General features: G+C 44.4%; 1 long non-coding RNA gene across 1 annotated transcript; it reads left to right on the forward strand.

Moving 5' to 3' along the window:
* The first annotated feature begins 12,339 nt into the window (after positions 1-12,339).
* Positions 12,340-13,010, forward strand: LOC117188186. The gene is made up of 2 exons (XR_004472505.1): positions 12,340-12,579; positions 12,649-13,010. It is a non-coding gene; the product is annotated as an uncharacterized LOC117188186 (long non-coding RNA).
* Positions 13,011-16,247: the final 3,237 nt, after the last annotated feature.

The following is a 16,247-nucleotide window of genomic DNA, read 5'->3' on the forward strand; positions in this document are numbered from 1 at the left end:
CCACAAGAGCTGTGGGGAGGAACCCTCGCCGCACGTTCAGACTCTCGTATAAATAAATACGTTCCCTGAAAGCGCTGTAAAAATTAGTTTGCATGCAATGGCTGCCATTTGCCATGCCATGGATACGAGGGACTACAAATGAGGAGAGTCCTATAAGGAGGCGACTCGCCGATGAAGATGTTTTTTTTTTTTTGTTTGGAGGAGCGGAGGGTGGCCGCACTCCAGTGCGCAACAACAAAAGAACTAATTAAAAAATTAATCTAGCTTAAAGTTCCATTAGAGCGCCAGCGAAGTTTGCGGCAAGCTTTTCCCAGCTTGTTATGAAGCGGCAGAGGGAACTGTGGAGAGGGGAGAGCAGAGAGGGCGCCCGGGCGACAAGGAAATGGAAAAACTTTTCTAGTGCAGTTCTGCCAGTGCTGCCAAAGTAAAGGACTACAATGGCGTGGCCGGGGAGACGGGGTGCCGGGATGCCGGTATGCCGACTGCCGGAAGCGGAAGTGCAAGCTGTGTGCAGAAAGTCTGCGAAAATAAGGCTGAATAATTAAATTGTCCTTGAACAGAACTGAAACGGCCAACTGCAGAATGCATAAAATGTGTGCAATATGCAGGCGGGAATAAAGCCAAACCCAAAGCGAGTTAATTTAAATGCTGCACTCCATCCTGATGTCTCGTCCCGCTCGGACAACAGGAAGAGGGCTTAAAAAACTATAACTTATGTTCATTGCGAATTTATGACAAAAGAAAGTCGACCAGGAAAGGGCACTCGGCGGAGTTCTTTTCAAAAAAGTGAACCCCAGCCACAGACCCCATAAAAAGGGAAAGTAAACCAGCAGCAAGTGCAATTACGAGTGGGTCAGATCGTTAACTTTGACTTTGTACTTGGATGTGACACGGAGGATTAAAGGTAAAGCGGCTTACCACATGCCAAACCAGAACATCAGATTCCCGCCTGATGAGCTGAATCTTATCGGATGACAGAGAGAGAGAGAGGGAGAGTGTATAGATGGGAAAGTATGGATGGAAGTATGCCACTTAAAGAAATCGCATATTCGCTTATTTGTTCCACTTCGGCCAGCACCTCGTAAAAAATTCATCTGACTAAGCAAATGTGCCGAAAAATACATAGATGGAGAAGGTCCGAAGATGTCAGTGATAATGTGCCCCGAAGCTCTGTCTCGTAAACACCCCTAGAGCATTAACAATTTCCATAAAATATACTACACATACACATATGTATAAGAGATATAAAGAAAGATTTCAACCAAACGGCAACAAAACATAACGAGTGGCCATCCCATATCCCATCCCCATCCCCGTCCCCATCCACATCACATTTATGGCAAATTCAAAATGCTGACGATTTTTATGCCCTTTATGCTCGTCGCTCTGTTCGGGCACAGTCAGCCGGCCTGAGTCAGAGTCTCGGAGGCAGGGAAGATCGGACGGAGACACTGGAGAACACATACTCGTAAAAATGTGGCCAGTAGGCCCAGGGATAGGGACCACGCCCAATGCCATATAAATTCTTCCAAATCCAGCGGCATTAAATTTTTGGATCTCCCTCTACATGTTCTACCAAGTTATGTTCTGTTGTATTCTGTTCTGCCCGGTTCTGTTGTTGCCACATACTCCTCGGACTCGTGCTCGTACTCGTACTCGTCAGAATTTAACATGTTTTACAAGCAATAAAATTGCATTTCTCACATAATACAAAGCAAGCGAGAGAGAGATTCTCTGAGAGGTGTCATAAATGGCATAGGCGGGCGGGCGGTACTTCACAAGTCGATGCTAAAAAATTCCCAGCCTGGAAACCCATTCCCAGACATGTGACGGCGTCTGATGACTGCTTACCTCCGGGGGCTTATGGGCACTGAAAGGGGTCATTGTCTATTGAAGTGTTTGACTCGAGTTGATTTGATTTGAGTTCGGACTCGAGTTCGCTTCATTCCGCATAATTTGACACTGCCGACAGACAATGACGATTGATGGCTCACAAAGCGGTTCCCCACCTCCGTCTTCGAATCTGGATCTGAGTCTGGGGATGGGTCTTTGGACGAGTCTGGCTCTTCATGCCAAATTACATGCATTTAATCAAACGCTCTCAGGCTCAAGTTTCGTTTGTTTGCTTTTCGGGGAAACTTTTCATCGCTCCTGCTGATAACGAGTTTTGTGCATTAAGCTCCATTATAACGCCCAAAAATTACAGACCCTGAGCCAGAGCCAGAGCTGAGCGACGCAGCATGTAGGGATGTCTTGCGTTGAATCCTAGTCGAATCCTTCGTCGTTTATCTTGGCAAACAGCCGGCGATGGCCTGCTGGCAGGGCGTGGGGCGCTCCTGCCGGGATCTGCGAAACACTCGCTCAGTGTAATTGGGCCAATGGCGCTTCCAGTAACACCCACGCAACTAACGGAGACGGTTGCCAGAAAGGAATGGTAGGGGGTAGCGGGTAGCGGGAGACTGGTAACAAAAACTGCAAACTTTTTGGGCCAGAGGAAAACCCACAACGAGGACACGATGTCGACATCCAGCCCCAGACAGCAGCAGCTTTGGATTATCCAGACAGACACACACACACACCCCCACCCAGGCTCATCCAGCATCCTATATCTATATGTACGAATAGAGATATATATATTTTTGGGCCAAAGTTTTATATTTTATGACAGCCAGACAAGTCGACGAGCCAGAACCGAACAGAAGAGAGAACGGAGTACTTCTACAGTCAGACAGTCGGACAGATACACAACGAAATGGCCGAAACATTTGAGCGACACTCGCAGCTTTCGGGCGCTGGGATGTGGGATTTGGGGCGGTAGATAAACTCGGACGCCAGACTGTATATAATTACAGTAGGATGGCATTACAGTTACACTTTCACTCAAAAACAAAAACTGTCAGGCAGCCAGGGAGGCAACTGCTCAGTCGCACATGTCAACGAAGAAGTTAACTTTGAAGTGCCCTGACCCCAACGCTGCCTCAAGTCCCCAGAGCCCCAAGCGCGACCCGGCCTGACCCCTTTTAAAGTGCCATTGCAGTTGGAGATTGTTTATAGCCAGATAAAAAGTGAACGACACAGTGGTCGTGAGGCATTTAAAAAATAAAACTACACACAATCACAGTCGCCATCTCATGAACAACAAATTAGATTTTCTAATTACTTTTCAACTGAAATGGGGCCTTGACATAGTCAAAGAATGAATCTGTCTTCTCAATACTACGAGTATAGAGCAATTATAAACATTTTGTTTGATTCAGCTTAAGTTCTGAGGATTATATAGATATCTATTCACTTTTGTAATCGCATAAAGGCCTCTAGGATGCCTGACTATTTTCTGTACTTATTCCCTCTTTAAGTATTGCAAAATCTGTCGGTGGTGGCAACAATAGCCACGCTCTTATTGCCATTTGACTATCCGTTCATCTTTTAATTTTTCGATCAATTGAATCAACCTTACGCAACACCATTTTTATGACAAGTGTTTCATAAATACACTCGGCTTTGATTCCCAACTATATGTATGCTATCGGCTCTATATCAGATCTCGTTTGCTCTTTGACGCGCATCATCGCTGACAAATGTAACACTTAATTTTAATATCGCACATCATGACTGGCTCTGCTTGTTATTATTGAGTGCAAGACGATGACGGGACGGGATGGGAATGGTGATGGTGATGCAGATGGGGAATACGATGAGGATGAAGACGATGGTGTTGCCACCATATGGCCGCATATATGCGAAACTGGAGGATGGGAACCCAGAGATGAAAGCGCAATGCCGCCAGCGTCTGGGCGAAGCGAAATGAATAAGCAGCAAAAAGGGAAAACGGAACAAGTGGCACTCAAGGCCCAGAGACGGGAAGAGCAGCAGAACCAGAGAACAAGCCTAAATAAGTGGATGGATAAGGAGCCCATAAATATGACTCTTTTATTTTCTCACAAGCTATGCAGATACACAGATACATACATTGCCATTCGCGTTGCTAATTTGACAGCCATCAATGAATTTGTCCTGGGCCCGAGTTCGGTTCGAATGCGAATGCGAATGCGAATGGGAGAAGGCGCTACTGCAAAGGTGTGTGGCGGTGTGGCAGTGTGGCTGTGTGGATGGGCTGGGTCGCGTGCCCTGGCTTTGATGTCTGAGCCGAAAGACTCGAGCAGAGCTAATTAGCCAGCGGACCATGCCCGGTCCTCGCCCATCCCTCAACACTTGGCCAGGGAACAGCTGCGCCGGGTGCCGCCACCCAAAAATAAAATTTAATTACGCAGATTTTTACGCCTCGGCCCATAGCTCAAGTAACACATTCGGAATTGGGAAAGGAGGGGCTGCGATGGCGATGGCGACGGCAACGGGGACTATTTCCCTTTGACATAAAAATTCCCCTTTAACAAGCATTTCAACAAATCTCTCCACACTGCACACAATTAAAATGCTAAAAAGCTTCCACAAATATCTGTATTTATGCGCACGGGCAAGTGCAAAGAACGCACTGAAGAGTGAACGCCGAAGCGTAGATACTCTTGGAGAAAAACAGATCAATGATACGACGAGTCCCGGAACAGGAAGAACATCTATTGTAAAACAATAGTGTCCCAGAACCAACTCAATTGTCAAATCATGATGCTCTCGACTTGCCCATAAACATGAGTTACGAGGGGGAATGGGGACGGGTACTGGTACCTACCCCTTCGGTGGAGAGGCCCATAGAGCAAGCGTGTCCGTGGCAGATTGAAAACAGCTGCACACATGACAACACCACGGGGATGGCTCCAGAAGGAGCGCTCCACATTGCACTTTCAAATGCCGCTTCGTTCCATCCGATTCTGGTTCTTTTGACATTTCAACTGTCATAAATGGCAAATGCAGTGCCACAGCCACAGCAAGAGCCCCACCCTGGGCCTCCGGTTCCTTGCTGCCGTTTCAACCAAGCGTCTTTAATGCTCATGTGGAAAAAATGCACATGTTGGCCCCAGTTGATTGACACACAACGACTGTTGCCGCTGACAAAATGCCGCCTCAGCCGATGCCTCAGCCTATGCCTCAGCTGATTCCGCACCTCCGGCACAACAACGATTCATATTTGCAACGAGGCATTCTCCGGCGCGACGGAGTGACTGACTGACAGACGTACTGTCTGACTGACTCTCAACAATTGGCGTGAAGTAGTTTAAGCTTATTGCTGTCGTTAACATCCCTCCACAGCCGCGTTCTTAGGGTTCCATTTCGCTAACCCGCCTAATTAATTTCAATTAAAATGCCTAGAGTGTCAGTCAGTTAGTCGGGGAAGAAGGCAGGCAGACTCGCATGAAATTCGCAAAGACCTTTTAATTGATTTACGGCTGTCAAGTAATTTAACTGGGAGTCAAATGAAGCTTGCCCAATGAAAACATTTTGATAATACTCGTACAGAAATTATAATTATGATATGAACCAATGGATAATTCCACAATTTTTCCATGCCATGGTACTTGTCAAATATATATGACATGGTATCTTGGTAATGACTTATCAATGATTGAAGCTAAGAGTAGAAATTTTCCACAAGAATTAAAGTCTTACGATCTTAAAGGAAAAGCTTTTCCCCCGTTCACCAGTCGAGAATTTAAAGCCCCGGGAAACTCTTGGCTCGCTTTAAAAAACTGCCAACTTTGCATATGGCCAACATTTATAAAAATCAATATTTCGCACAGCCAGCCGGGATGCGTAGATAGAGATTGGGGCTGCATCCAGACAGAGGTCTGCAGCCCCATCCCGAATCTCCGGCCAGACAGCGTCCTCATATAACTCAGCAGCATAAAAAATGTCAACTGTCTGCGACACACAAAACTTATTTGTCATGCAATTTCGCAGAACGCCTTACGACGCGGACCAGGATGGGATGGCTCAGGGAGTACGGAGCACGGAGCCAATGGCAGCGGCAACGGCAGACACACATGGCCCGGGCAATAGGCAATAGGCGAAAGGCAATCTATACATGTCCAACGTGATGGGAAGAACCAGTTGGTCGCCACGAGTTCCTGCCGTAGCAGCCAGAGAGACATAATAACTTATGGCGATTGGGTGGCGGAAAATTGCCTGCTGTGGAATCAATAACGTCTATTGATGCAGGAGCAGGTGACAGCTCGGCCTAGAGCGCCAGTGAAAAGTCAGTGGTAAAGCCAGTTCCAATGCCAATGCCAGTGGCTCAGCGAACAGTTATAGTCGGATTAGCCAGAGGATGGGAAACCAGTTCTTGAGCAAGCCTATCCAGTCCAGTCCGGTCCTGTCTAGTCTTCTGAAGCTCAGGCTGTTGACAACGGTCAACTAATTGGTCATCCTACTAAAACCACTAAGATATGGGCTCGATTGAGCGTCACGACCAGCTCGTATTTTGTGCCCCTAAATGGCTTCATCGAGGGCAGATTTAGTCGTGGCTTAGCTCAAAGTTCACAGCAGGAGCAGCTGGCCATCGCCAGGTCCCTGTCCAGGTCCAGCTCCAGGTCTTAACGTGGCCCATTAACACTTTAACGTGCCATAATTACCTGCGCGGACAGTGCGGCGAATAAAATCATGTACACGCGTAAAAATGTCAGCCAATGCCTTTTTAAAAGTCAGCGAGCAAGTTAATTGTGTGGCACAAGGTAGCCACAGCGAGACATCGCCAGCGGGACTCGTTCAGGAGGAGATCGGAGTGCCGACTGCCAATAGCTGGGACTGGGACTGAGACTGGGAGCCGTGGGCATCATCATCATCATGATGGGCCGCCAGGTCCTCTGACAAAGTTGTAAGTTGATGTTGTTTCTCCTGTTATTGCGGTGGCTGTGCCTCTGTTCCTCATTGCATTGGGAATGGGAATGTGCTGACTTCCTCCGGGCACAGTGGGACGATAGACGTTAAATGAATGAAACTGTTGTTAAGCTGACAAGGGGATATCCGAATACGAATTACAGCGAGTTTTAAATTCCATGTAGAGTGAATGGTAGTGATTCAAAGCGTAATTATAATAAATATCAAATTAAACTGTTTCATTTCTTGTATTGTTTTGATATTGTCATACTATAATATTAGACCAGTCGAATGTTTCCTTAGGCGTTCCTTTTATTCCTTTGATCTTAGCAGACGAAACCATTACTTTATGTGTCCATCGACATGGTCGGTGAAACGTTTGTGTATAACCATAAACAAAATCAACTATTTCACCCTAATTGCGTCCACTGTGATGAGAGACAACTTGGGATAATTACAATTCCACACCTTAATATGCCACAGAGAGCGAAGAGCAAACACAAAGGGGTAAGATCGACAACGACAGCGACATCAACTGCAGGGACAGCGACAACAACGCGCCAGGATCGTCGCGTCCCAATGCGAAGTCGTTAAGTGAATTCATATAAAAATTCCTTAAATGTCGCATTATGACAAAACGATCGTTTAGAGCTCGGGCAAGAGGCAGCTTCAGCTCCAGCTTCAGCTCTAGAGGAACTCTCAAAAAAGCTGCAGAAATGTTAACTGGAGCTGGAGCTGAAGCTGGAGCCTGGCCTGGCCTGGCCTGGCCTGGCCTGGCCTGGCCTGGCCTGGCCTGGAATGGCCGTAGCTTGGGTCGTTTTGGTGGCGGCGGCGTCTGGAACAGAAGTCTGCGTGATAAAAATGCTTAGCACACGGCACATTTTGTTAACATGGCCAACATAAATGCGGCAACAGCAACAAAAAGGGGCAACATAACTATACTACCCATTCCGGCCCCGCTCCCTTGTTTATTTTGGATGGGCGCAAACATTTTTTTGTGTGTTTCAAAAATATTCCGCATTATTTTCCGAGTTCACCCTTTGCCTTTTCGCCTTTTCGATTTCGAGTCGCAGGTTTTCGCCGGAGTCGCCGCCGAATCACGAACATTTTGTGTCGTCGCCTCTGTAATTTTTTTGTATTTTTTTTTTTTATTCGGTTTTGGTTTTCGTTTTTGTTTTGACAAAGTTTTATGCAATTTTTGCTTTTATTTTTGGCGTTTCTGTGGCTTTTGGTCATGAATCATGATTTATTTGGTTGTTTTTTTTCCCCCCGTTTTGCAGCGGCTGACGCTGCTGCTGCGCAGGATATTTTCGCTTTTAGCAGTTGCTTCTGCTGTTTTTGCAATTGTCTCTTGGTCTGCTGTTCTTCTGCCGTTCTGCTCTTCTGTTGGCTGCCTCATGCCTGCTACGAGTATAAGCCAAGTTTGGTATTTAGACGGGCGGCGACAAAAATGGCTTAGTTTGTTGCACACGTTTCGTTTAGTTTCTGTTTCTGTTGCTGTTTGTGTTTGTGGGAACGGGATCTGGGGACTCCAGCGCCATAATCATGGCCTCCTGCCCGTCCTCATCCCAGTCCTTCTGCTGCTCCTACTTTTGTTGCCTGTCTGTTGTTGCCCAGCGACGGCTGCCGGGCTGTCGGTCGGCCGGACTGCCGGCATAAATATGTATAAACCCAGTAGTTTGTTTGCCGAGTCGTGATTCGCAGTTGAGTCTTAAAGTCTAAGGAAACGCACGAGGCAAAAATTTAAATATTTCTTGCGCTGGAGTGGACTCAAGTGAAGTCGAGTGTGGCGTACATACCATTGCCTCTCGCAATGGATTGCGGCCTGTCGAAGGAGCCATGAGCACCAGAGCTGCCTCACGTTCGCTGTGTTCTAAAATATTCCGATTTCGTACACCTTTGAATAGTTACCTTATTACTCTTTAGAGCGTTAATGCATGCCTTTATCAATGAACGCCTCCACAAAAAACCTTAAATTAGTTATTGAAATAAACTAAAATTTCCAATCAATTTATGAATAAATATCGTTTCCTTCACTCAGCCCAGTCTCAGTCCCTGTTATCGCCGAGCAGATGTGGCTGCTGCTTGGAGATGAATTTGAATTTGAACAACTTGAACTGCAACTACAGCAAAAAGAACTTCAACTCGGAAATGAAATCGAAGCAGGAAGTGTTTTTTCTCGTGTCAACAGAGACACACATGAAAGAACAGAATTCAAGCAAGTTCTTTTGCCATTACCCAGAAACATTTGTAAAAATGTTGGCTCTTTCAATATTTTCATTGCATTTCAGTTATAAAAGTATTTTCTCTTGTTTTTTTCGCTTTGGTTTTGCTGCATTTTGGGCTTGTTATGATTTCAACTTGTTGCACGTGAAATGCATAACGTACTCGTGGATTCCCAGTTGTCTGCGCTCTGGGGCCCAAGGCTTTAGCCAGAGTCCGTGGACCGTAGACCGTAACCAAGGCACGTACTTCGGCCGAGACACGGAAGTTTGGCCAAGACGAAGCGAGCAAAACCGAACCGAAATCAAAATAACAATGAAAATCGAACCAGAATACTCCTTTAATGCAATTCTTAAAGTGTAAGTGGTTCAATTGCTGGGTTTAATTGGAAAGCGCTCTCTTCTCACGCTGCGCACGTAGCCAGCTTCAAAATTCCCAAACATATGCGATTGAGACCCTGCCCCACCAGCACGCCCTGCTCCTTGCAGCCACGAGAGGTGAACTCAATTGGAAAATGCCCCGCGGAGCCAAGGCTCCCCCAGCACCCCAGCTGCGTCAACGCGTTCGCTGAGAGAAAATTTGAATGAAAACATGTCGCATGCGATATATTCCTCACACGCAGCCTTGGCCTCCATATTCTGCTGAGCTCCGAAACGGATCTGCTCGGATTTACAGAAAAAACAGATAGTAATTTCATTAATTTCCGTTTGCCAACTGCAAGCATAATTCGATTGATTTCCCATCTCTTTTTTGTTACTTTTCCCGTCACCTAATTAAAACGCGCCTTGCTGGCCCTCCCATGGGACATGGCAAATGAACAGCCTCCCGGCAACGTGACAATATCCGGTTCGAGAGAAAAACTCTGGTATTTTGCATTTGGCGAAATCGGAAAAGAATATTGATAAAAAGAAACGTAGTCAATGAAAACTCCACAGAGGGAATCGAGCCTGCATTCAGCTTGAAGCTATTAAACAGAGAAGAGATAAGAGGACAGAAATGTGGCTTCGATAAAGACATTTAATTGGAATAATTGTATCAACAGCTTATTTTTATTATTAAACTAGCTCCGGAAGAAATTCGTTTCCTTGACATGTGAAAACACAATTTGTAAGAAAATATTTGAAATGGTAATAATACATATTAGTATTTCAAGGTCTCAAATCGGAGCTTCCATTCAGGTACTAGGAAATTTGACCTTGGCAGACTTTAGATATGACTATTTCAACGTAATATAAAGCAAATAACACGATTAGTTCCATCTGAAAGTACAACGTATATAAGTGGGGTTCGAAAAGGAACTTGACACTCGTATTCATCGATCACTCCAATAATAATGAAGCTCTACCTTGGATTTCTCCTGGCCGTTGCCCTGCCCCTCCTTGTGGCTGCAGGAACCATGTCCCCGAAGAGTGATTCGCCAACAGGAGCACCCTAAGCGGATGTGCCAATCTCATCATAACGATGCCTTTATCGACTTCCGCTATTCTGGCAGAAGTCTAGATCAATAAAATAGATCTTTCAATTTATTTCTCAGTGTTGATTTTTATCTTGGATTATAGGATTAGTTGGGCGAAACTATTTTTATATATTATCAAGGGGATTTCTCCTGGCTGTTGCCCTGCCCCTCCTTGTGGCTGCAGGAACCATGTCCCCGAAGAGTGATTCGCCAACAGGAGCACCCTAAGCGGATGTGCCAATCTCATCATAACGATGCCTTTATCGACTTCCGCTATTCTGGCAGAAGTCTAGATCAATAAAATAGATCTTTCAATTTATTTCTCAGTGTTGATTTTTATCTTGGATTATAGGATTAGTTGGGCAAAACTATTTTTATATATTACCAAGGGGCAAGGCCCTCCCAACCACCGTCTTACTTGTTTAAGCAATACCACAAATACCTTCGCTGCACCGCGATCTATTTATAATTTACATACAGAAACTATTTGGCGGTTAGATATGGCCGTTAATTACATTTTTGAATAAAAAATAATAGAGAGATACCTCTCAAAAGAGTGCTAGATTTGATTGAATCTGATAGATAGATCGATAGGGCCTTTCAAACATCTTAACAATAATATTTCCTTTTCAAGGAAACAAATTCAGATATACATAGATACTACAAGGTCGAGGGAATATGAAACGATAGAGTAGAGGCCATAGCGACAAATCGAAAAAGACCTCATAAGACCGTATAAAATTATATCAATTCACATTAGCAAGCTGTGAAATATTTTGCCACGGCAGCCTGTATTGTTGTAACTAATTAATGAACAAATACATAATACGATTCGTTTCATCTGAGGGTATATAACCGGGGCTCTGAGCGGAATATTGACATTTGTATTCAGTGACCACACAAACCAAAATGAAGCTCTACTTAGGACTGCTTCTGGCCGTAGCCTTGCCGCTTCTTGTATCTGCGAGCGCCAAACCTCCATATCCACCACCATAAACGAATGTACAGGCTCTTGCTGTTAAAGAAATGTAAAGCAATAAATCAAGTTGTTTAAAGGAGGATATAGACTATATATCACCTGTTTTCAGAATAACAACCCACGAAAATGTATGACTCGTGTTTTTTACATCAGATCAGCCCCAGGTGTCACAGGTTACTCTTGGCCACGGCATTCCCTTGATTCCAAAGTCTTTGTGGACTTGTCTGATTCCTTCAGTAGAGGAAATCGATAAATCAAATTTATCAGATTACTTTTCAGTATTATTATTACTTTTTAAAAATCAAGTATATTTATTTAAAATATGAAGTATACTTAGATGAAATATTTTCATATGAAATATCTAAAATTTAAGTGTAAAAACTTTCTTCCTACAATTTATATTCTCGTAGAAAATCTGATGTCAAATTCAAGAAATATTACAATTTCACGGCTTTTTCAGCGGGTCTATAGGAGTTTAGTTGCAAGCAGAACCATTATCTTTGTATTCGGTGATCACTAAAACAATAATGCAGCTCCATCTTGGATTTCTCCTATCCGTGGTCTTGCCTTTTCTTGTCATAGTTGCGCCAGAACCCCCGAAGCGTGATGCAACACACTAAACGTATGTTCAAGCCCTTCTCAACAAATCCTTGGTGGACTTGTCTGATTCTTGCAGAAATGTACATTAATAAATAAGGTCTTTAAAATGATCCCTACGTTATTTATTTTTCTATTACTGAAGAAAAACATATGATATAAAGTAGCCACATCTAGTCATGGGAATCTAAACAGATGACACGATACAGTTCTTGCTTTTCCGGGGAATCAAACGTGTAGGAAAAATCAAAAGGCGAATTGAATGATAAATCAAAACCAATGTACTACAATGAAAAGAAAATCATTTATTTACTAGTAAAGCAGATTAAAGAGAGAAACGATCACATAACAGATGCGAATGCAGCGCAAGTGGAGTCGCTTTAAATGTAAGATGCACGTTTCAGATGACTCAACGTGTCTGCCCCCTGGCAACAGCAGTCTTCGCATACAAAATAAAAACGTTTTTGTGGGGAAAGTATTAAAGCATTTTAAAACAATTATCGCAACAAAAGAAGCGGAACAGTAAATCTAAGGAGACCCATATGAATGTGAAAAGGTAATTTTTGAAAACAAAATAAAAGCGATAAAATATTATTTGATTTGCACGGATTATCAAATGATATAGGAGTTATGCAACAGTTCACCTTGTCATCGTTTAGAAATGCTTTTTAGCATGAAGTGGGAGAGACCATGAAAATCCTATTCGTTCTAGGTAAAAATAAACTGTATAAATTGGGTGTTCTAAACGGGAACTTGACATTCGTATTCAGCGATCACTAAAACCATAATGAAGCTCTACCTTGGAATCCTTCTGGCCGTTGTCTTGCCGCTCCTTGTGGCTGGACACCCCTCCAAGTCCCCGAAGGGTGATTCGCCAACAGGAGCACCCTAAGCGGATGTTCCACTTTCGCCTTCACAAAGCCGTTGTAGACTTGCCTTAATCTTGCAGATGATTTTTGTTGATCAATAAATCAGGCATTCACATTAGTCCTCTCCTGTGTCTTATTTTTCCCATTTCAATTATGAAATCAAGTTTTATAATTATTTGATTATTGAATAACAATAGGCTGACCGATCGGCTTCCGATTGAGTTCTAGAACGTTTTCAAACATTTCGGGGAGATTCCTGGAAATCTCTTGTTGTATTTTGTGGGCACTGACCGATTCCCGTTTGGCTCCCGTATGCACAAAGCGGAGGGGAACTGGAGTAAGTGGCCAGCGGTAAGGTAGAGACAAAGCGGACGTCAGCAAAGGGGGCGGACACATAGAAATTTATAACACACATGCTGTAAACATGTTCATCAGTTTTTGCTGCTCTGTAAAGCTGGATGTAAAGCCCGCCACACAAAGGCCGGTGCACCAGCAACGTGCGCTGCGGTGCGCTCACGTGTTGGGGCACACAAAACAAAACAGTACAAGCGCAATGCAGGGATACGAGAAACAGCAACAAAAAGAAAGAAAAAAATGTTATTGTATGCAGCAACAATTGGCAGCAGTGGCAACCGTCTGCGATTGCGACTCGACTGGTTGCTATCTAGTATAGAGCTCCACACGGACGCTTTTGGTATACCCCATCGCGTGCTCTTGGATCACATACGTGTATTCCCCATTTGATACCTCTCAATGGATTCTTGTGAGGAACTAAGAGCGTCGGGACCCGGTAGCTGCAAATAATAAAAGGATGATAGTCAAAGTTTAATGACAGTTCAAATGATGTTGCCGCCGCTGTCCCAGCTGCTCCCCCTGATGCAGCAGCGCTGTTGTTTTTGCTGCAGTGCTGCACTTTCCGATGTGGCAGCAAACAATTGCACGTGGTTACACTTTCAGTACACCTCTGTTGGGGGGTTACGAAGCGATTGTCGTTTAGGATGTCTAGGAGATACTTTCTTTAGCTGGGGGATATACTATGTAGGTGGGGGTAATAGTCGCAAGAAGTCTTCTAACATGTTTGAAAATACCTCTTCCTCATTAGCATATTAACTTTGATCTTATTCTTTCTTTTTTGCTTATAGATCAATTTTCATTGAAGGCTTGGAAGAGTATTGCAATGTCAGGAAACGGAGAATGAAAATTCCTTCTCGTTTTTTATGCATTATTTTTGTGCATCTCTTTGTTGCTCTGTGTGCGCTCTGCTGCCGCTGATATTATTATGATGGTTGCAGGCAACACGATGTTGCAACATGCGCTGAAACATAATACATTTTTATGCATGATTTCTCACATTTCATATAATGGCTGGCACTTGATGTGCCACATGGGGCGTATGCCCAATGCCCATCACCCGTTGGCCGCCGACTGAAAAGTGCATTTAAATATTAAAGTAAAATTTTAACAGCGTTTTGTTAATTTGTATTCTGGTCTTAATATTTTCAACGGCGATCAAATCCGATGGCTGATTAGCTGCGGTTTCTAACGGAAGATCATGAGTGGAGTTGATTTTCATGGAGACTGCTTAAAAATCGTGGAAAAATTTATGCGAAGATCAAAAGGCCAAGCAAAGACATCAAATGAAAGATGAAGATGCGTTGATTCTACCACTTCCTTACAGTGGGTGGGGTACCATAAAGTTGTAGTGCAGAAGTGTTGCAGAATAGATCTTCGGTATATTTGTAGACTGAACCACTGTACGAGTTTCTGGCGTTAACTTCTGCATACATACATATGTATATGTATGTATGCCAGGCAGCTCTTTATGCCAAATGTTGAAGCCTGACAATCGGGATAGGGAATGTGAATGAGAATGAGAAATGGAAATGGGCATTAGAGGAGCCCCAGAGACCCGACATCTTCATCATCATTTGTCGGCGGCACAGCACTCGAGCAGTGCCATATGGAGAGATGATTTAGGAGAGTTGGCCGGCGTGCCGATCATAATGCGGATGCTGATCATGTGGGATGCGGTAGGCATTGCGAGTACGAGTACAAGTATAAATCGCCTGGCACTTGTGCATTATGCCGTTCAATCATTTCAGCTTTGGCTCTTTAATTGCAAAATCACATTAGCATAAATTTGTTAAAAACATTTCAAGTGAAATTATTGCACTGGCCCTGCGATGCGCTGCACTCAACTCTATCTGGGAGGCTCTCTCTATGCCGCCAGGCTGTCCGACCAGGGACTCGGCCTCCGACTGGGGCACAATGACATTAATAAGCAATTATAAAACAGAAATAGCAACTGCAAATTACTTCAAAAGGCTAAACACGAAAGGGAATGGGAATTGGAATGGGAAGCAGAGGCAGACGCAGTCTGTATCTGTATCTGTTTCTGTTGCTGTGCCTCATGCCGCCAGTTCATCATCATATCACAGCCCGTAGCCATACATCTTCATAGCAGTGTGACTGCAAAATGACCTCCAGTTAGCTGGGAGCTCCGTCGGGCTCCGTTAGTCGTCATCGTCATCCTCGCCGTCGTCGTCGTCGTCGCTGTTGTTTTTCCCATCATGGCATTGCACTGTTATAGCTTCAAGTGGCTTCATTCATTCCATGTCCGCCTCTGGATACCCGTTCTCGGCTACCCGGCTACCCGGCTTCCCGGCCTCCCGGCTACCAGTCTCTCTGTCTCTCTTGGTCCCTCGGTGGATGATGAAAAACTAAAACTGACGCCGCTCCACGACAGGCACTACAATGAGCTGACTGTTTAATGTCCAGCCCGGTCTGCGCGAGCAGGAGGTTGAGCTGCCGCATAGACGGAGGAGGCATGAGGTCTTAGCTTTTTGCCAACCAGCCATTCTGACAATTTTGCAAAACAAGAGCGACCTTTATTAGCAAAAACTTCCATTGGACAAAAAAGTAAAATGTTTTTCGCCTTGGCCAAGAATAGGCGCCTCTGGCTGGGATTGTATTTGTCCAATAGTCGAAAGGGTTTCTCTATTTATTGGCCAGTTCCATTATCCAGTCTGTCTGCGGAAAGAATATTCAACGAGAGTGGTTTAAAGACTAGATTAGGAGGCGAGTTATCTCTGAGCATTAAAACGGCAAACGGAGACTGCGCCATCCCTCGATAGCGGCCATAAGAGTTACACTGAATCCCAGAATTTGCTTTTGGTGGCCAAACTATTTGGGGAGGATACCTTTAAATCCATTTCGCTCAGTTTATGAAGAACCTGAAGATCCTTCCTGCCTTCAGGAAACTAAACTGCACTTTATATTACAATGCTGAGATGATCTGGAAAGCATGTTCAGACCTTCAGTAGATTTACATACGCAGTTGTAGTTATTGGCTTTG

The sequence above is a fragment of the Drosophila miranda genome, chromosome 3 (genome assembly GCF_003369915.1).
Source record: "Drosophila miranda strain MSH22 chromosome 3, D.miranda_PacBio2.1, whole genome shotgun sequence".
Classification (NCBI taxonomy): Eukaryota; Metazoa; Arthropoda; class Insecta; order Diptera; family Drosophilidae; genus Drosophila; species Drosophila miranda.